This window comes from Mustela nigripes, chromosome 10 (assembly GCF_022355385.1).
Source record: "Mustela nigripes isolate SB6536 chromosome 10, MUSNIG.SB6536, whole genome shotgun sequence".
Taxonomy (NCBI): Eukaryota; Metazoa; Chordata; class Mammalia; order Carnivora; family Mustelidae; genus Mustela; species Mustela nigripes.
This window is the reverse complement of record NC_081566.1, coordinates 31,667,090-31,687,793: the sequence shown is the minus strand read 5'-3', so window position 1 is coordinate 31,687,793 and position 20,704 is coordinate 31,667,090. Positions and strand designations below refer to the sequence as shown.

The 20,704-nt window shown below is 39.0% G+C and overlaps 1 protein-coding gene across 4 annotated transcripts in view; it reads left to right on the top strand.

The window, feature by feature from the left end:
* The window catches only part of HHAT (hedgehog acyltransferase), a 360,097-nt gene that overhangs the window by 274,439 nt on the left and 64,954 nt on the right, over positions 1–20,704 (top strand). The gene's annotated exons all lie outside the window — the stretch shown is intronic.

Genomic DNA, 20,704 nt, shown 5'->3' with positions numbered 1-20,704 from the left:
GTTCACGGCAGGCAATAAAACACAAGAAATTTACTGAGCAGTGATTAATGTGCCTAAACTCCCCCAGGATATGCAACTAAAGCAAATATATTTCAGAAGCCCAACACCACCCAATAGAATACATAGAATAGGAGACTAATCAGTTTTTTTCCTATAAAAATAGCCATAGTAAAAGTAGACAGTTATTTCAATAAAAACTGATACAAAGCACATAACAAAGTAATACATCTGAAGGAATTTAAATATGCTCACGTATGTTTAAAGATAAACATTTTATTCAGTAGTAGTACCCAGCAATCAGCAGGAAAGAAATGTCAGTGAATCTCAGTAGAAAATGGAATTTCAATGATAGTCACAGCTATGTAACACAAAGAAAAACCACAAAAGGTGGTATCATCAAGGTTTCAATCTCCATCTTCCAAAGCCCGAAACCCAATTATCATCTGTGAAAGTCAGAGAATTCTTTTCAACCTAGGCTGAAGCCCTGTAACACATCTCCACGTTCCTTCATGAAGGGTCTAAAATTAACCTTGAACTTAATGTTAAGCACTGCTCTGTAGACTTTGAGCCGTGGCTTATGTTATTGACAAATATTAAAAATCTAAAATGTTAAAGGAATAACCCAAATTGTGCTATATGGCCTATGGCTTGTTAATTTTGGTTAAAAATTAAGACAGTGGGAACCCTACTGACAGGAAGCATGTGACTGCTCTGCTTCATCACACTCGGTCCAGGACCCTCATGTGTTTGACTCCTTTGAGCTCGCATCCACAGGTCACACACCTAAGTGTATAGTAATTTTAGAGTGTGCATTTTTTGGTGAGATGTATATCTTGTGTATTATTAATATGATATTTAGGGTACATATTTGTTGAGCAAGAACATATTTTGCAAAACGTATTTTTTTTTAGATTTTATTTATTTATTTGACAGAGATCACAAGTAGGCAGAGAGAGAAAGGGGTAAGCAGGCTCCCCACGGAGCAGAGAGCCCAAGGTGGGGCTCAATCCCAGCACCCTGGGATCATCACCTGAGACTAAGGCAGAGGCTTTAACCCCTGAGCCACCCAGGCGTCCCGCGAAACCCATTTTATCATCTTCTATCTGGACAGCCTGGTAGTTGGCTGTGGCTATGCAGTTGAGGAGCTTCTTCAGTATGAGATCAGGATTCCATTACTGTTTATATCACCAGTGGTTAGCTCAGTGTCAGAGTTACCACAGTGTTAAGTCTGTGCACAATTGGGTTGATTCTTTTTAAAATTCAGTTAGCCAACATATAGCACATCATTAATTTCAGAGGTAGAGTTCAGTAATTCATCAGTTCCATGTAACACCCAGTGCTCATTGCATCATGTACCTCCTTAATGTCCATCACCCAGTTATCCCCCCCTACCCCCCCAGCACCCCTCAGTTTGTTTCCTAGAGTTAAGAGTCTCTCATTGTTTGTCTCCATTTCTGATTTTTTCCCATTCAGTTTTTCCTCCATTCCCCATGATTTTCTGTGCTATTTCTTCTATCCTACATGTGAGTGAAACCATATGATAATTGTCTTTCTCTGAGTGACTTATTTTGCTCAGCATAATACAATTGGGTTGATTCTTTAGTTGTTCTTCCACTTGTCCACCCAAAGAGTTTTCTTCCATTATTCTTTTTCTTATAGAGTTCGGCACAGATTCTGTTTTCCTTCAAAAACACAGGGCTGGCATTCCAAATATTGTGTAACCTTTTGAATAAACTGTTTCCCCACTTGGGTCACTCTCTTTCCCTCTCTTTTCATGAATCCATTTCCCATTCTTTCGTCTTAATCCAAATGAAGACTTAATATCTCTTTAGGACCTAATTTCCTCTGACATTATGATTGATAATAATGATGTTGAACATTTTTTCATGTGTCTATTGGCCATCTGTATGTCTTCCTTGGAGAGGTGGTCTATTCATATCTGTTTGCCCATATTTCGACTTGTGTTTTGGGTTTTGAGTTTGAGAAGTTTCTTTATAGATCTTGGATACCAGCCCTTTATCTGTAGTGTCATTTTGGTCACCTTGTAGGTGATCTCTTCTGTTGTACTTATCATAGGTACAATGAAATATTTTTGTACAATAACTTGTTTAATCCTTATCTCCTTCACTGAACTGTAAGCCTCATGAAGTCAGAGACCTGTATCCATGTATCAAAATGCCTGACACAGAGTATGTGTGTAGTAAATACTTGTTAAATGAATGAATGAATGTTTTCTGACTTCATTGAGGGGCAGTATAAGAGGAAGTAGGCCCATACAGCAGCATGAAGAATATAGATTGAATACTGGAAGAACTTCCTAAGGCTGAGGATTAGGAGTATTATACAAGGAGATTATTTTTTGTCTTAGCAGCATAGATAGTAATTGAACTAGTGATGGCAAAATGCTATTTTAATGCTCAGTAAACAAAAGATATATATAGGAAAGAAAGGGTTGGGGAGGAATTAGCCTATCTGATACCCTGCTGCTTTATGAGAGGGGGGATTATTGCTTGTGACTCACTGGGGCCCAGAGCTGTAGGAAGCTGACAAAAGGTACTTTCACAAAGCACCTGAACTGGGTGGATGGAGAGGAGTTACTGCTGAAGCTACACGCTTTTTCTCTATATAAGCACTCTCTCAAGGAGGGAGCTAGAATTTGTGTTCAGCATTGAAATCTTTTAATAAGTGGAAACATTTTGAAGCATCAGTAGAGTGACATTACTTCTTGCCAATTCTCAGTGTGCCCTCTTCTTTGAAGGAAGATACCTTCAGGCTGCTTCTCAGTTTTTCCTACAAAAGGAGAATCAACATCTCAAGCAGCTCACCGCCCCCCACCCTTATGCTCATTTCATTGAGTAATTTCAGTATGTCCTCCTCCCCGCAGCCCTTGTCTTCTCTTCTTTGCCCCAATAGTATCCTGCTGAGCTGATTAATATCCTCTCTGAAGCAGTAAAATTTCTATTTATAGACTTAATTGAGGAAAGGCGCCCCCAGTGATAATCAGGGAGGGTCAGTCTAATGGTTCTGGGAGGGAGCTGGTGTGTCAGAAGGAGCCCAAAGACCACAGATCTGTGATGATATCCATTCAGTTTATCTGCTGTATCGGTCAGTTTGACTTTGAAGATGTAGGTTCAGAAATCCCATGCGTTTGAGAGACCAGTCTATCTATCTATCTATCTATCTATCTATTTATTTAAGATCAGTCGATCTAAATTGATCAGTCAGTTGTAAGAATTATTGTCATGATCCAATTAATGCTTACTTAGTTCTCTGGAACACCAGCCCACCAATTAGCAGGATATACATTATCAGTTGACCTCATAAGAAAAATTTTCACTTGAGGTCAGTGACACCAGCCTTGACTAACTCACTGAAGGATTACAAAGCAAACTTAGTCTAAGAAGAGTAGTTCTGTTTGATAATGACCCATGATCTTTTATTTCTCTAATACCTGGCTTGATTCAACAAATAGAGATCAAGTACTTATTGTAGATAAGCCATTTTCTCAAGACTAGAAGGCTTCCTAGACTTGGCCATTTACTCAAAATCAGTCTGGTTCTTTGTCTCTTAATTTGCTCATTTAGGGAAAAAAAAAAAAATTTTTCTGTACCCTATGGGAGACACACTTTAGAACTCTAGGGAGCTCTGAGTGAAAGACCTGTTCCCTTCCTCCAAATTTCTTTTCTTCTTCTTCTTCTTCTTCTTTTTTTTTTTTTTTTAATTTTCTATCTCTTTCAGTCCTTCAATGCCTTTAGTGTACTAGTCTGTCATTTTGTAATGATGGAGTCTATTATTAGTTCCCTCCAAGAACAAGTTATTTTGTGTGGCCTATCAGGATAGTCATCTTTGCGGTATCTGCTTTGGAATAAAGAAGCAAAAAACAAAACAAACAAACAAAAAAAACCCCAAGAACAAAAAAATATGATATGAGAGGTTTTCTCTAGGAAGAGCTAAGTGATCTATATTAAACATCGTAAATACCAATTGGCCTAGCCTTCCCTGGCATTGCTCAGAAGAAAGGTCTGGGATAGAGATAGACATTGGGAGCATATAGTTGGTATTTCGGAACCTTAAAAATGTTTGAGACTTTCCAGAGAGAGTGCAGAAAAAGAGCAAGAAGTGGAGGCCTGGGCCTGAACCTGAGGAACATCAAGATTTGAAACTTGGGTGGAGGAGAAGGGGCCAGAAGGTGGAGGAAAATCTAGAGGGTAATTTCACAGAAACGAAGAGAAAGAGGGTACTTCATAGAAGGGGTCATCAATGATGGTGACGCCTTTAAGGGATAAAGTAACGTGAAGTTAAAGATGGTTATGTCTCCAGGCCAGGGTACTGACAGTGGGAGGAAGGAACTGTGAGGCATTTTGCCGGTGCCATAGGAGGTCATGGTCCAGCTGGAGATGCAAGATGTGTGCCCAACAGTTGAAGACCAGAGTAAGGCATTATGGGCAGAGAGCAGGATGAGTGATGGGGCAGCTGATGTTTATGAGGTGCAATGGTCAGTGAGAGCTAAGCTTTTAAGAATGGTTCATTTAAAGAGCTGGGGCATGAGTAGGACTCTGAAGAATTCAGAGTGGGGCTTGGATAGGTCTGTAGAGAGAAGATAGGCATTCCAGGTTCAGGAGCCTAGGACCCATAGAGCCTAAAGTCAGGAATAGAGTTGCCATGGAAGTGAGGAGGCAGACATGGCCGATGAGGGGTTATCATTCAGGAGGAAAGAGGAAAGGAAGCTAGAGAAGCCAAATGGTTTCCCATATAAAGGGATTTGAATGCCAAATTTAGAAATATAGAAATGCGAACCACTTAACCAAACAGGAGAGCATTAAATTAACGTATTAATCCCACACGTCAAATTAGCCTGTTGTGCCAGCTTGTTAGCACTCACCCAGGCCTCTCCGTCTGGAAAAAGCAATGCATGTTGTTAATGAACAGTGTGTTCCTTGGTGGATGACGACCTGTTGGTGCCCCCTCCATTGTCTCCCACTCCGAAGGATCGTTTATGAAGCAGGAAGCACACTGCGCAATTCACTGCTGACACATTTTCTTCTCTGTGGGAATCTGAACCTAAGCTTTAACCCCTCTGGTCTGAGAGGTGGAATGTGGCAAATAATTCCACCTTTTAGTTGAATACGTTTAGCACAGCAAAAGTCTTTTCATGGGTTCTTTTTTAACTTTCCATTACTGGGTCTGCTATCTGCAGAGAGAAGGCTTGGAACTAGAGCCAACTTCTATTCATTCGTGGTGTGGTGAGCCTCCCAGGTCTGGCCTGCTCTTGGACTTCTGCAGCCTTCCCTGTCCCTGTCAGGTTAGGCACAAGCAAGGCAGGGTCACCCTTTCATCATCACTGCTGCCATGGCGCTTCTGTCCTCTTCCTGTCAAGTGCACGCACAGTGTCCCGGCCTTGGGAATGGTAACCTCGGGAAAGAATACTAAGCCAAAGATGAGATCTATCACTTGAATGTCACTGGTTGAAATGGGCTTTATTGGTGGCTTGTGGGATTAGACTCATTACTTGAGAGTCCCCAATTCCTGCTTCTACAGCACAGATAAGTGTGGTTACTTGAGTCATAGCCTCGTGCCCCGCAGCTCTCAGTAGATGAGCTTAGGAAAAAGCAAAATCTTACTGTGTGCGTGCTGAAGATCTGGATGTGTCTTTCCAAATCTAGCTCTTTTCCTTCCAGAAAACCCATTACTCATGGAAGTAGCAGAGCTTGAGTTCCAGCGTTCCTTTATCAACAGAAGGATGAAATTAGCCCCCCTTTCCCAAAAATAATACACACATACATTGTGCAGTATATTTCTATAATATGTATTCATTTAATATGTATACTTATGCTTTATATGCAATGAATATTATATATGTGTGCTATAACTGTATCACACATATATGTAGTACATGTATATGTCTATATGTATGTGCGCTTATACATATATGTATGTTTATATGTGTGTTTGTATATATGTATATGTATATATGTTTGTGTATGTGTGTGCATTTTATAAAGCTCTGAGGAGTCAGAGATGTTCAGGACTTCCAAAATATCTCACATTCCTCCCAAGACCTAGAAATAAACACTGCTTTAAAAAGCCTATGGAGCAGCTGCTGGCCTCATTTGAGATGAGCTGAGCTGGTATCAATGTACCGTGATTGCCAGAACATATTGAAACACAATTTAAGGGGGCTTTTGCTTTTTCCTCTGCTCTGAACCCTGTAGTCCACCCAGTAGGCTGGAATAAGAGCTGGAATGGCCACAATCCATCCCCTGAGGAAAAATGTCATAGAAGAGGTATGGGACATCTATCCAGTTGACTAAGCCACCATTGAAAGTAGTGATTTTCAAATAATTTCACTTTGAGGAAAGATGGAAAGGAATAAAGAATAACAGGTATAACAAAAATGTATTTTTATTTAAAGGTACTTGCGAATGCAGAGAAGAGCACAGAAGGTTACACCCTCCAACGTTAACGGTGGTTAGCTTTTTACTGATGGGATTATTTGTGATACATATTTTCTTGGTTTTACTCATTTATGTGTTCAGCCTTTCTACAGGGCAAAGGTACTGTTATCTAATTAAAGATTATTGAGAGAAAAGGGTACAGGATGGGTCCACCCTCAGGAGGCTTTGCCTAGCTGATGGTAGGAATGGAAGGACCAGACTCACATGGGGTTGTTGTAGCTCTCACCCTTTGCCAGGGAAGAAACTGTACCAGATCCTGCACGAGGATCTTTCCCATTTATTGTTTTCTTTAAGCATCACAACAACCATGCAGGGCAGGTGTTCCTTCTCTTTATTTTTATAGATGAGGAAATGTGTGTGATTTGTGTAGAAACACATGATTAGTTCGATTAGAAGGGGAGTCAAATTCAGTTATACACAATTTATTCTAAGCATCCTTGATATCAGATAAGAGACATCTGCTTCAATAGACCTTACACACTTATATTCTTTCATTTAATTTTTCCTTGCTACTCATGTACATTTGGCATTAGATTTTCTTTTTAACCATCAAAAATGGGTTTTCTCGGGAATAACAAAGAATTGCAATTAAAGACAAGCAAGCTATAGCCAAACCATTTGGCATTAAATTAATTGACATTCCGGTCCTCAGTTCTTGGACAACTTGTGTTTTAGTTGTGGCTTCACTCAACCTGTCTATGGAAAAATTGGTAAGTGAAGTGGGACTGCTCACAAAACCATTTTTTACCCAATTATGTCATGTGGTTTCAGTAGTAGCTTTATAGGTATGTACTATCTTTATCCCTGTTTCACAGTGGTAACGAATGGAAATCTAGAAAGCTTAAGAAATATGTGTTTCTGGGTCAGAAGTCAAATCATGCTGCAAGGATTTCTTGAGATAAATGGGTCTTTGGTCTCCATTCCTCTTGTGCATATGGCCTTGTCCTCAACAGCAACACCTTCTAATTCTCTAATTCAGTTGTTTCTGACATCTACCTCTGCCTTTTGAAAGTTTTTTTCTCTTATTTCTTCACTTATGAATTATAAATATTAACTGCTTCCTACCTGAGGTTTTTGCATCTGAGATGTACTCTCAACTTCTAATAAAATAGCCTCTCTATATTTGGCTGAATCAACACTTGCTGTTTACATTATTACCATGATGGTAAGTGTGGCTCCACTGCCAAGCCAGTTGATAGACTATCCTTGAACTTCCTTTTTAGTCACCTGTTTCCCCATCTCAGACTAAGAAAATCACCTTGCCGCTTTTTTTTTTTTTTTGGATTGGGAGTTTACTATTACCACTTGGTTCCAAACTCCCCAATAAAACTGAAAATCCCTCAGAAAAGTATTTTCCATGTAGTCAGATGTATTGGGGAATCTGTCCGCTTTCTTCTTCTCCTGGAGAACCTCTCCTGAAGCCCTTGCATCCTCCTGTCCCATCTGGACCATGTCCCTTCAGGTAGGCGGTACAGCCGGTGTCCTGGCATTTCCCTCCTCCTCGCTCCTGGGCTGAATCCCTGTGTCGTGGGCCCCAGAACTCCTTGTTTTCTCCCCTCCCTTCGATGTGGTGGAGAACATCCTTTAGTAGCTGCCTTAGAAGGGGACTGTGGGCGATATATATATTTTTTTGAGACCTTGTAGTTCCCAAACTCTCTTTATTCTACCCTCCCCTTGGATCGATTATCTGAGCACTAAATTTTAAAGTTGAAACGTAGTTTCTCCTGAAAATTTTGAAGTTGTAATTTGTCTTCTCACTTTTAGTTTTACTGTTGAGAAATGCCATTTGGATTTTTGATTCTTTGTGTGTAATTTCTCTCCAGAACCTAAATGAAATTATCTTTGGTATTCTGAAATGCTACTGTGCCTGTTGGCCCTGAGTTTAGAGTCACTCTGATGCAATTTATTGATTTAAAAAACCCCTGTTATCACCTTCATTCATCGTGGGGCGGCAGTGGGGAAAGGGGGAAACCCCAGGGTCTGTATGCCCATTACCTAGATTTTTTTTTAAAGATTTTATTTATTATTTGATAGGCAGAGATCACAAGTAGGCAGAGAGGCAGGCAGAGAGAGAGAGGGTCAGAGTTTCCCTGCTGAGCAGAGAACCCGATGCAGGGCTCAATCCCAGAACCCTGGAATCAAGACCTGAGCCAAAGGCAGAAGCTTTAACCCACTGAACCACCCAGGCACCCCAGAGAAGCAGGCAGAGAGAGAGGAGGAAGCAGGCTCCCTGCTGAGCAGAGAGCCTGATATGGGGCTCAATCCCAGGACCCTGGGATTATGATCTGAGCTGAAGACAGAGGCTCTAACCCACTGAGCCACCCAGGTGCCCCCATTACCCAGATTTTTAACCAACCTTCCTGTTTTCTTTCTCCATGGTTTACTGTTGCCATCTGTGGTATATTGTGTCTCTAATGGGTAGGCCTTCTGGGAATCTATCTGGTGTATGAATGACATCTCTCTTTGATATCTATTATTCAGGTGTCTCAGTCCTGCTAATTCCTCCATCTTCTCTCTGTCATAAAAATGGGTTGATTTTGCTCTCTTGCTTTTCACTTCTATTCCATTCCTTGCCTGTGGTTTTATATATTTCCAAATGTTTACTTGATTTTTCTTTTAAATTTATTTTTTATTTAATTTTGGCATAACAGTATTCATTATTTTTTCACCACACCCAGTGCTCCATGCAATCCGTGCCCTCTATAAAACCCACCACCTGGTACCCCGACCTCCCACCCCCCCGCCCCCCACCAGTTCAAACCCCTCAGATTGTTTTTTGGAATCCATAGTCTCTCATGGTTTACCTCCCCTTCCAATTTCCCCCAACTCCCTTCTCCTCTCCAACGGGGTTTTGAAGGGAGCACTGTGTTTAACTGGTTGTCATAGAACAGTTTTCTGTGCTGTTAGCTGAGTCGTTTTGGAATGCTTTACCTGTTTGTCAGTTTTAGATTTTTAAATATTAAGTTTGCTTAGAAGCAGGCCTTGCCCTAAGCTGTTGTTTTGTGTTTGAATAGATTATAGCTGAGGCCACATCTATCACATTTTAGGCTTATTTAGTAGTCTCAAGGGACCTCAGTACTACCTGGAGAGGGAGGTCCCCAGTACCATGAACAGTCATAAGTTGAGTGTGAGGGTCCTCTAGTTTCTCTCTTTTCACCCCTATGCCTTGACCCCATACTTGAGGGAATAGCCAGGGTCTAAGGTCATTAAGTGGAAATATTCCTAGATTTCCTTTTTTTATTCTTTTATTCTTTTTTAATTTATGAAGTCAATCATGACCATATGCTCTTGAAAAAAACCAGATAAGACTGGAGTCCTCTAAGACAGCCACCCTCCCCCACTCTAACAAACACACCTTGCTCTCTTCTTCCATGAGAGGTAACCATTGTTGTCAGATTTGAATATAGCCTTCCATACATACCTTTACTACTGTGTGTGTGTGTGTTATAACAAATACATAAATATTCTGAAATTTATGCTTTTTTTCCTCCTCATGGCATGTTTTGAAGATGTTTCTATATTAGTATATGTAGATCTGCAATATTGGACATGGTGTGGATATATAGTGTATTTGACCATTCTTCTATTGTTGAAATTTTAGGTTGCCTCTCATTTTTTCCTTTTGCAATGCAGCTGCTGTGGAGATGTCTAGATATGCCTCCTTGTACATATGTGTAAGTGTTCCTTTAGGGCAGATACCAAGAATAGAATAGAGTGGGAGTTGGCAAACTCTGGCCCATGGGCCAAATCTGGTCTACTGCCTGTTTCTGTATGGCCTGCAACTAAGTGAGAATAGTTTTTATATCTTCAAACTGTTAAATTCAGTGGCCCAACTCAACTTCCCCAACTGATTTGAAAGATCATCCTTAATACATAGTAAATATCCAAATATACATAAATTCATTTTTAGGTTCAATTCTGTTGTATTGATTCTTCCTATTTTAAGTGCTAGAGTTCTGTAACATGTCTTGATTCCTGATTTGGAAAATCTCATGCCCCTTTTGGTTCTTTTCCCAAATCACATTGTCTGTTTTTGTACAGTGACTCTTCCATATGAGTCTTCGAATTAGGGAGGTTCCTCAAAACTCCTGGTATTTATACTGGAATTTGTTAGATTGGTATTAACTTGTAGCTTAAATTGGGTAGAGTTAATATGTCTATGATGCTGTCTTTCCAGTCATGAATTAGTTATGTATTCAAGTCTTCCCTTATGTTACTACATAATGATTTATCATTTCTCCTTAGAAGTCTTGGATACTTCTTTGTGGATTATTGCTTTTATATAGAAAAAAATGAGGATTTTTGTTTTGAATTGGTCACTTTGCATCTGTCCTGTTTAAATCTTTCATTACCTCTAGTAATTTGTCAATTGTTTCTTGTAAATTTTCTTTTTTTTTTTGAATTTTTTATTTTTTATAAACATATATTTTTATCCCAGGGGTACAGGTCCGTGAATCGCCAGGTCCACACACCCCAAAGCCCTCATCAAACCCCCCCCCCCCCCCCCCCAATGTCCATAACCTCACCTCCCTTCTGCCATGCCCCCTCCCCCCAACAGCCCTCAGTTTGTTTTGTGAGATTAAGAGTAACTTATGGTTTGTCTCCCTCCCAATCCCATCTTGTTTCATTTATTCTTCTCCTGCCCACTTAAGCCCCCATGTTGCATCACCACTTCCTCATATCAGGGAGATCATATGATAGTTGTCTTTCTCCGCTTGACTTATTTCACTAAGCATGATACGCTCTAGTTCCATCCATGTTGTCGCAAATGGCAAGATTTCATTTCTTTTGATGGCTGCATAGTATTCCATTGTGTATATCTACCACATCTTCTTGATCCATTCATCTGTTGATGGACATCTAGGTTCTTTCCATAGTTTGGCTATTGTGGACATTGCTGCTATAAACATTAGGGTGCACGTGCCCCTTTGGATCACTACGTTTGTATCTTTAGGGTAAATACCCAGTAGTGCAATTGCTGGGTCATAGGGCAGTTCTATTTTCAACATTTTGAGGAACCTCCATGTTGTTTTCCAGAGTGGTTGCACCAGCTTGCATTCCCACCAACAGTGTAGGAGGGTTCCCCTTTCTCCACATCCTCGCCAGCATCTGTCATTTCCTGACTTGTTGATTTTAGCCATTCTACTGGTGTGAGGTGATATCTCATTGTGGTTTTGATTTGTATTTCCCTGATGCTGAGTGATATGGAGCACTTTTTCATGTGTCTGTTGGCCATCTGGATGTCTTCTTTGTAGAAATGTCTGTTCATGTCCTCTGCCCATTTCTTGATTGGATTATTTGTTCTTTGGGTGTTGAGTTTGCTAAGAAAATTCTCACCAAAATACTAGCCAATGGGATTCAACAGTACATTAAAAGGATTATTCACCACGACCAAGTGGGATTTATTCCAGGGCTGCAAGGTTGGTTCAACATCCACAAATCAGTCAATGTGATACAACACATCAATAAAAGAAAGAACCAGAACCATATGATACTCTCAATAGATGCTGAAAAAGCATTTGACAAAGTACAGCATCCCTTCCTGATCAAAACTCTTCAAAGTGTAGGGATAGAGGGCACATACCTCAATATCATCAAAGCCATCTATGAAAAACCCACTGCAAATATCATTCTCAATGGAGAAAAACTGAAAGCCTTTCCGCTAAGGTCAGGAACACGGCAGGGATGTCCATTATCACCACTGCTATTCAACATAGTACTAGAGGTCCTAGCCTCAGCAATCAGACAACAAAAGGAAATTAAAGGCATCCAAATCGGCAAAGAAGAAGTCAAATTATCACTCTTCGCAGATGATATGATACTATATGTGGAAAACCCAAAAGACTCCACTCCAAACCTGCTAGAACTTGTACAGGAATTCAGTAAAGTGTTAGGATATAAAATTCAATGCACAGAAATCAGTTGCATTTCTCTACACCAACAGCAAGACAGAAGAAAGAGAAATTAAGGAGTCAATCCCATTTACAATTGCACCCCAAACCATAAGATACCTAGGAATAAACCTAACCAAAGAGGCACAGAATCTATACTCAGAAAACTATAAAGTACTCATGAAAGAAATTGAGGAAGACACAAAGAAATGGAAAAATGTTCCATGCTCCTGGATTGGAAGAATAAATATTGTGAAAATGTCTATGCTACCTAAAGCAGTCTACACATTTAATGCAATTCCTATCAAAGTACCATCCATCTTCTTCAAAGAAATGGAACAAATAATTCTAAAATTTATATGGAACCAGAAAAGACCTCGAATAGCCAAAGGGATATTGAAAAAAAAAGCCAACGTTGGTGGCGTCACAATTCCGGACTTCAAGCTCTATTACAAAGCTGTCATCATCAAGACAGCATGGTACTGGCACAAAAACAGACACATAGATCAATGGAACAGAATAGAGAGCCCAGAAATAGACCCTCAACTCTATGGTCAACTAATCTTCGACAAAGCAGGAAAGAATGTCCAATGGAAAAACGACAGCCTCTTCACTAAATGGTGTTGGGAAAATTGGACAGCCACATGCAGAAAAATGAAATTGGACCATTTCCTTATACCACACACAAAAATAGACTCAAAATGGATGAAGGACCCCATCAAAATCCTTGAGGAGAAAACAGGCAGCAACCTCTTCGACTTGAGCCGCAGCAACATCTTCCTAGGAACATCACCAAAGGCAAGGGAAGCAAGGGCAAAAATGAACTATTGGGATTTCATCAAAATCAAAAGCTTTTGCACATCAAAGGAAACAGTTAACAAAATCAAAAGACAGCTGACAGAATGGGAGAAGATATTTGCAAACGACATATCAGATAAAGGACTAGTGTCCAAAATCTTGTAAATTTTCAAGATTGATAGTCATATCATCTACAAATAATGACAGTTTTGTCCTTGCCAACAGATTTAACCCTTGCTGCATTTAATTGTCTTGTTGTATTTACTGGGTCTTTCAGTATGATTTTGAGTGATAGAAGAGAAAATGTCTTTTTCTTGAAGCTAGTGGAAATACTTAATCTGGGTTTTGACGTATTATCTTTATCAACCTAAAGAAGCTTACTCTTGGGACACCAGTGTGATTCAGTCTTTTAAGTACCTGCCTTCAGTTCAGGTCGTAATTCCAGGGTTCTGAGATTGAGTCCTGCATCAGGTTTCTTGCTCAGCACGGAGCCTGCCTTTGCCTCTGCCTGCTGCTCCTCCTGCTTCTGCTCTCTCTCTTTCTCTCTGTCAAATAAATAAAATTTTTAAAAAAGAAGCTTACTTTTTTCTTTCACTATTTCTTTTTTTAAAATCATGTATGAGTGTGCAATTTCACCAAATATTTCTTTGGCATCTATTGAGTGATTTTAAGATTATTCTCCTTTAATTATTTAATCTCATGAATTACATGAATCTCTAATATTTTTAATATTGAATCCCCCTCCCATTCCTGAGATGAATCTTACTTGATTGAGATAATTCTTTTAATCGTATATTCAATTTACAGGTATTTAATTTAGAATTTTTAAGGCAATGTGTAGAAGAAAGGTTAATTTATGGTTTTCTTTCCCTATGTTGGCTTTTTATCTTTTTAGTATTGGGGTCATACTAACATCATGAAATCAGTGAAAGCTTCCCATGATTTTTTTTTAATCCTCTGAAACAGTTTCCGTGGAAATTGTCTTGTTCCTTGACCACCTGGTAGAACTTGCTCATTAAGATCATCTGGGAAATTTTTCTTTGAGCATAGAACTTTGACCACTGTTTCAGTTCTTCTATGGTTATGTTTTTTCAGGCCATCTACTTTTTCTTTGAGAATTTTAGGTAATTTATATTTTCTATATACTTTATGTTTCTCAGCTACATTATTAAATATATTGCCATATAATCTCCAAAGAGTTTTAAATCTCCTGTGTATTATTACCTCCTGTTGTTTATTTGGCCTTGCTTTCTTAATTGATCATATTTGCTAGCATTTATTCATTTTATTCCTTCAATAAAAGTTTTTGGTTTACATTAATGGTATTTTAAAAAATTTACTGGTGTGTTAAGTTTTACAGATTTTTTTGTTGCTGATTTATTTTATTCCATTGTAGGTGAGCATGGCCTTCATGATAACTTTTTAGAATATATTTGTCTTCCTTTACTGTCTTAGTTTGTATTCAGTTTGATTATGATCTACTTGGTATGAAAATGAAAATTACATGTATTCATTATTCTGTATATCTGTCTGTGAGACAGGCCTAATAATTCTTTTACTGTGATAAATTATACATGACATAAAATTTACTGTTTTAACTACTTTTTTTTTTTTTATTTATTTGTTTGACAGAGATCACAAGCAGGCAGAGAGGCAGAGAGAGAGAGGAGGAAGCAGGCTCCCTGCTGAGCAGAGAGCCCGATGCGGGGCTCAATCCCAGGACCCTGGGATCATGACCCGAGCTAAAGGCAGATGCTTTAACCCACTGAGCCACCCAGGTGCCCCTGTTTTAACTACTTTTAAATGTACAATTCAAAGACATTAAATTTACTCACAATGTTGTGTAGCCATTACCACCATCAATCTCCGGAACATTTTAATCATCCCAAACAGAAACTCTAAATCTATTAAGCAATAGCTTCATATTATCTCCTTCCCCTGGCCCCCAGGAACCACTATTTTACTTTCTTTCTCTGTGGATTTGATGATTCTAGGTACCACATATAAGTGGAAGTATTTAGTTTTTTTTTTTTTATTTCTGACTTATCTCACTTAGCATAATGTCTTTATGATTCATCCATGTTGTAGTGTGCATCAGAATTTTTTGTCTTTTAAAGGCTGAATACTGTTCGATCTTATGTATACCGCATTTTGTTTATCCATTCATCCACTGACAGACATTTACGTTGTTTCTACCTTTTGTCTATTGTGAATACTACTGCAGTGAACACTGGTATACAAATATCTCTGTCTTTTGATTGGAGAGTTTAGTCCATTTACGTTTTTTAAAAAGTTTTTATTTAAATTCCAGTTAACCCTGGTGGTGGGTATTAAGTAGGACACATATTGCATGGAGCACTGGATGTGGTGCATAAACAATGAATTTTGGAACACACACACACAAAATTAAATTTTAAAAACTTCAGTTAATATCCAGTGTAATATTATTTTCAGTTGTACAATATAGTCATTCCATACTTCCATAAAACATTTAAACTAATTATTGCTATATATGGACTATTTCTATTAATTCTACTTCAGTTAATTGTTTCTGGTTTTTATTCCTCTGTTTCTCTCTTACTTTCTGTGTGATATGATAATTTTCTCTAGTGCTATGCTTTGATTTCTTTTTTTTTTTTTTAAAGATTTTATTTATTTATCAGAGAGGGGGGGGGAGAGCGAGCATAGGCAGACAGAATGGCAGGCAGAGGCAGAGGGAGAAGCAGGCTCCCTGCTGAGCAAGGAGCCCAATGTGGGACTCGATCCCAGGACGCTGGGATCATGACCTGAGCCGAAGGCAGCTGCTTAACCAACTGAGCCACCCAGGCGTCCCTGCTTTGATTTCTTTTGTGTATCTGCTTTAGGTTTTTGCTTTGTGGTTACTATGATGCTTACATAAAACATCTTATAGCATTTTAAACTGATAACTTCCATTGCATGCAAAAGCCCAACATTTTTACATCCTCTCTTTCTATGTTTTTGATGTTACAGTGTACATCTTTTACATTATCCATTGACTCATTTTTGTAGTTATTATTATCTTTAGTACCTTTTCTTTTAACCTTTATATTAAATTTATAAATTATTTACTACCACCATTACAACATTAGAGTGTTCTGAATTTATATATTTACTTTCTTCCAGTACTTTTATATATTTTCCTATTACTAATTAGCACCCTTTTGTTTTAGCTTAAAACATCCCTTTAACATTTATTATAAGGCTGGTTTAGTGGTGACGAACTCCTTCAACTTTTGTTTGGAAAACTCATTATCTCTCCTTCATTCTGAAGGACAACCCTGCCAGGTAGAGTATTCTTGGTTGGCTGTGTTTTTCTTTAAGCATTTTAAATACATTGTGCCACTCCCTTCTGGCCTGTAAAGGGTTTCTGCTGAAAAATTTGCTGATAGTCTTTTGAGGGTTCCCTTGTATGTAACAAATTGTTTTTCTTATGCTACATGTAAGAGTCTCTCCTTGTCTTTGACTTTTGACAATTTAATTATCATCTGTCTCTGTGTGGGTCTCTTTTGGTTTCTTATTTGGTACATTTTAGGCTTCCTAGATCTAGATGTCTGTTTCTTTCTCCAGATTAGGGAAGCTTTCAGTCATTATATTTTTATCGACTAAGCTTTCTTCCCCTTTCAGTCTTTCGCTTTGTCTTCTGTGACCTCTGCAATATGTATATTGGCTGCTTGATGGTATCCATAAGTCTCTTAAACCATCTTAAGTGTTTTCATTCTTTTTTCATTTTCTGTTCTGATTGGATAAATTCCACTGACCTGTCTTTGAGTTTGCTCATTATTTATTCTACTTGACCTAGCCTGTTTTTGAATCCTTCTGTTAAATTTTCAATTAAGTTATTGTATTATTAAGTTCTGTGATTTCTGTTTGGTACTTTCTGTCTCTTTTTTGAAATTCTCACTTTGTTGATACATTGTTCTCCTGGCTTTAGTGAGCATCTTTTTTTTTTTTTTAAGTATTTATTTATTTGACAGTCAGAGATCACAAGTAGGCAGAGAAGCAGGCAGAGAGAGAGAGAGAGAGAGAGAGAGAGGAGGAAGCAGGATCTCTGCAGAGTAGAGAGCCTGATGTCGGTCTCAATCCCAAGATCCTGGGATCATGACCTGAGCCGAAGGCAGAGGCTTTAACCCACTGAGCCACCCAGGTGCCCCTTTGGTGAGCATCTTAATGGCTATTATTTTAAACTCCCAATCAGGTAAAAATCACTTTTCCTTTTGTTGTTAAGATCTGTTTCTGGCGGGGTACCTGGGTGGCTTTATATAAAAATGCCATCTCTCCCAGTCTTGACAGAGTAGTGTTGTGTAGCAGATGAACCACATCCGTCAGCCTGGCCTGAGCTTCTAATTTTTATCTCAAACCTTTGTGATTGTCCAAGTTCAAGTAACCTTCTTTATTCTTAGTGGCCCCCTTAATTTAAGATGTGCTAAGATCTATTAGTGTCCCATATGGAAGGATCACAGTCAGCAACTTGATGCAGTATGATTAGAATCCAGATTCTCAAACAGCAGCTGGGAGGGTATGTATTTAAACCCCTTTTCAGGGAAGAACTGGGAGATGGGAATTTTTTCCCACTCACCCTGTGCCAGGACGTATAGTATGGTCTCAGGAAAGTGCTCCTGTGCCCCTTAGGAACTGCTTGTTTGTTTACCACAATCCCATGGAACTTGTGAATGAAAGCCCCATTGGCTCTCAGAGCCAGGCCACTGGGGGACCTGTTTCTTGGACAGCAGCTGCAAAAGCTGGCATGCTGGTATGATTACAAGTTCCTTCCAGGGAGATACTGACAACTCAGAGTGAGCTGGAGGGAAAAGGTGAGGGGGGTTCTATTAACTTCCTAGTGTCCTGGGAGTATCACAGTCCTTCTTTAGCTGTGTGCTAAATTAGAAGCCTAACTCTCAGGCAGCAATTAAAAAAAAAAAAGATTTACTTATTTTAGATAGAGCAAGAGAGAGTGTGTAAGAATGGGGGAGGGACAGAGGAAGAGGGAGAGACAATCTCAAGCAGACTCCCTGCTGACCACGAAGCTCGATACTGGGCTGATCTCACAACCCTGAGATTATGACCTGAGCCAAATCAAGAATCTGATGCTCAATTGATGGAGCCACCCAGGCACCCCTCAGGCAGCAATTTTTAAAGTATGCAGATAGACCTCTTTCAGAGAAAGACTGAGAGTTTTGCTTGCTCCCTCAGTGATGAGCTCTAGGGGGCAGAGCTGCAACAAGTCCTCATGTGACCCTGAAGAACTGCTGCTTTGTTTGCTAGTCTTGCAGGTCTTGTGAACACTAGCACCTTTAGTTTACTGCCTGTTCCTGTGGTGGGAGTTCTAAAATTTGGGGTGCTAGATGGGAGTTCAAAATTTTTGTTCCTCAGGAAGAAGCTTCGATTTGGGGTTTTCTCCCACTTGTATGATGCTTGTACTGGGGCTGGGGTTTATAGCAAGAGTGTGTCTCAGCTTTGCCTACCTGTTGAGATGTGGATATTTTCTCATTTTCCTGATGTGTAGGAGTTGCTGTGTTGGTTTCTGGAGTTCTTGCGGTATAAACTGCTCCATGTAAAACTGTACATTCAGTGCATCCATGGGAGGAAGAGGGGTGTAGGAGCCTTTCATGTTGCCATCTTGGTAGTCTCTCCTGTTCTAAGATTGTTTTGCCCATTTAGGTAATTGAATTTTAAGATGAGTTTTTCTATTTTTGAAAAAAATAATTAGGATTTTGATAGGTATTGCATTGAATCTATAGACAGTTTGGGTGGTATTGTCATCTTAATAATATTAAGTATTCCATTCTATGAATATAGATGTCTTTCTACTTTTTCTTTAAGCAACATGTTGTAGTTTTCAGTATGTCTTTCCCTCCTTAGTTAAACTTATTCCCAAGTATTTTATTGTTTTTGATGCTATTGTGAATGGAATTATTTTCCTAATCTACTTTTCACATTGTTCATTATTAGTGTGTAGAAGTGCAACTGATTTTTGAATATTGATTTTTATCTTGAAAGTTTGCCAAACTTTTTCATTAGTTGTAGCAGTGTTTTGAGGTGGTGGTCGTTTTTGTTTTTGTTTGTTTGTTTGTTTTTGTGTAGACTCTTTAGTGTTTTCTATGTATAAAGATCATTCACTTGGAATCAGAGATAAGTTTTGCTTCTTCCTTTCCAACATGGATGCTAGACCTATCAATTTTTATTCAGCTGTTTTATATTCTTATTTTTGATCTTTTAGGTGTCATTTTCTGGGGGAACATGTTAAATCTCCTACTCTAATAGTGAATTCTAATTATTTTCTTTAAGTTCCAGTATCATTTTAAGCCATACTGTTCTTGAAAATATTGAGATCCTTAAATTGACACTTGGTGAATATCTATCAACCATCACTAAAGGAACACATGCACGAAGTTCTCGTTTTTGAAGTATTTGAAGTATTTCAAGAAATAAAAACATTTCTTGAAGATCTCCTTTGCATCTGGCACTGAAGAAACCAGTATCTTGAAGATTTCATTCTAGAGGAGGGGACACACATTGCTATGCAAAATACAGCAGGGAGTATGAAGACATTGAGTTAGCGGAATGTGTGAATGACTGTACTATATTTACTACTGTACTTTACCAGTGTCTGCCTAGGACCACTTGCTTAATGTCTCTGCTCTCTAGTTCCTCCTTTGTAAAATGGGAATACTTTTTCCTACTTAGGTAGCAATATAGGTTAAGCTCCCATATCTAAAACATGTAGGTTGATGCTGTCTATCCCATGGGTTACAGAAACACAGAAAATGGGTGACTGACTCTGTCAGAGTTAGAGTATCCACCATTGATCAAATACCAATTGTGAACTATGTAGATGAGGAGTTTGAGCTTGCTCTGGGTGGCACAGTTCAAAAGTGGGGCCAGAACCTGAGCATCATTTGGGCTGGTCCAAAGCTGTTGGTCTCCTGAACTGACATTGAGCTGGAGCTTGAAGAAAGAATTAGGAGGACATATTCTCAGTAGAGAAAACAGTTTCAGCAAAAGAAGTAATGTGTGAAGTAATTCCACAGAGATGTAAAAGTGTATGCCATATTGGAAGAGCTGTGACTAGAGCTGAATAGAGTGTGTCGTTAGTAAAGTAGTAGGAGTTAAGGTTGGAAAGTAAAATGAGCTCGTTTGTAAAAGGTCTTCTTTGGATTTTAGTCTGTAAGCAGTGAAGAACCACCAAAATATTTTGTGCAGTGGGGGGACATACTCAGTGTGCTTGATGAAGAGGAAAGGCCAGGGTATAACATGCCAGCTAAGAAAGAGGCTTCTGCAAAATCCAGAGTAGAGACATGAGGACTAGAAGCAAGGGTATATCATTAGAAGAGCAAGAACACAGAGTAAGACAGTACTGTTGGCCATTCCAGAACTTTTAGCAGGACCCTGTCTCCTCAAATATGGCTTAAGTTCTCTGATTATACCAAGAGCTAATTGGCTTAGTTATTAAAGTCCTCTGAAATCCCTTCATATGCTGTGTGGATATAGATGCCAGATTATAGCCTCTGCTGTTTTTAACCAGGCTGGGTATCTAAACTA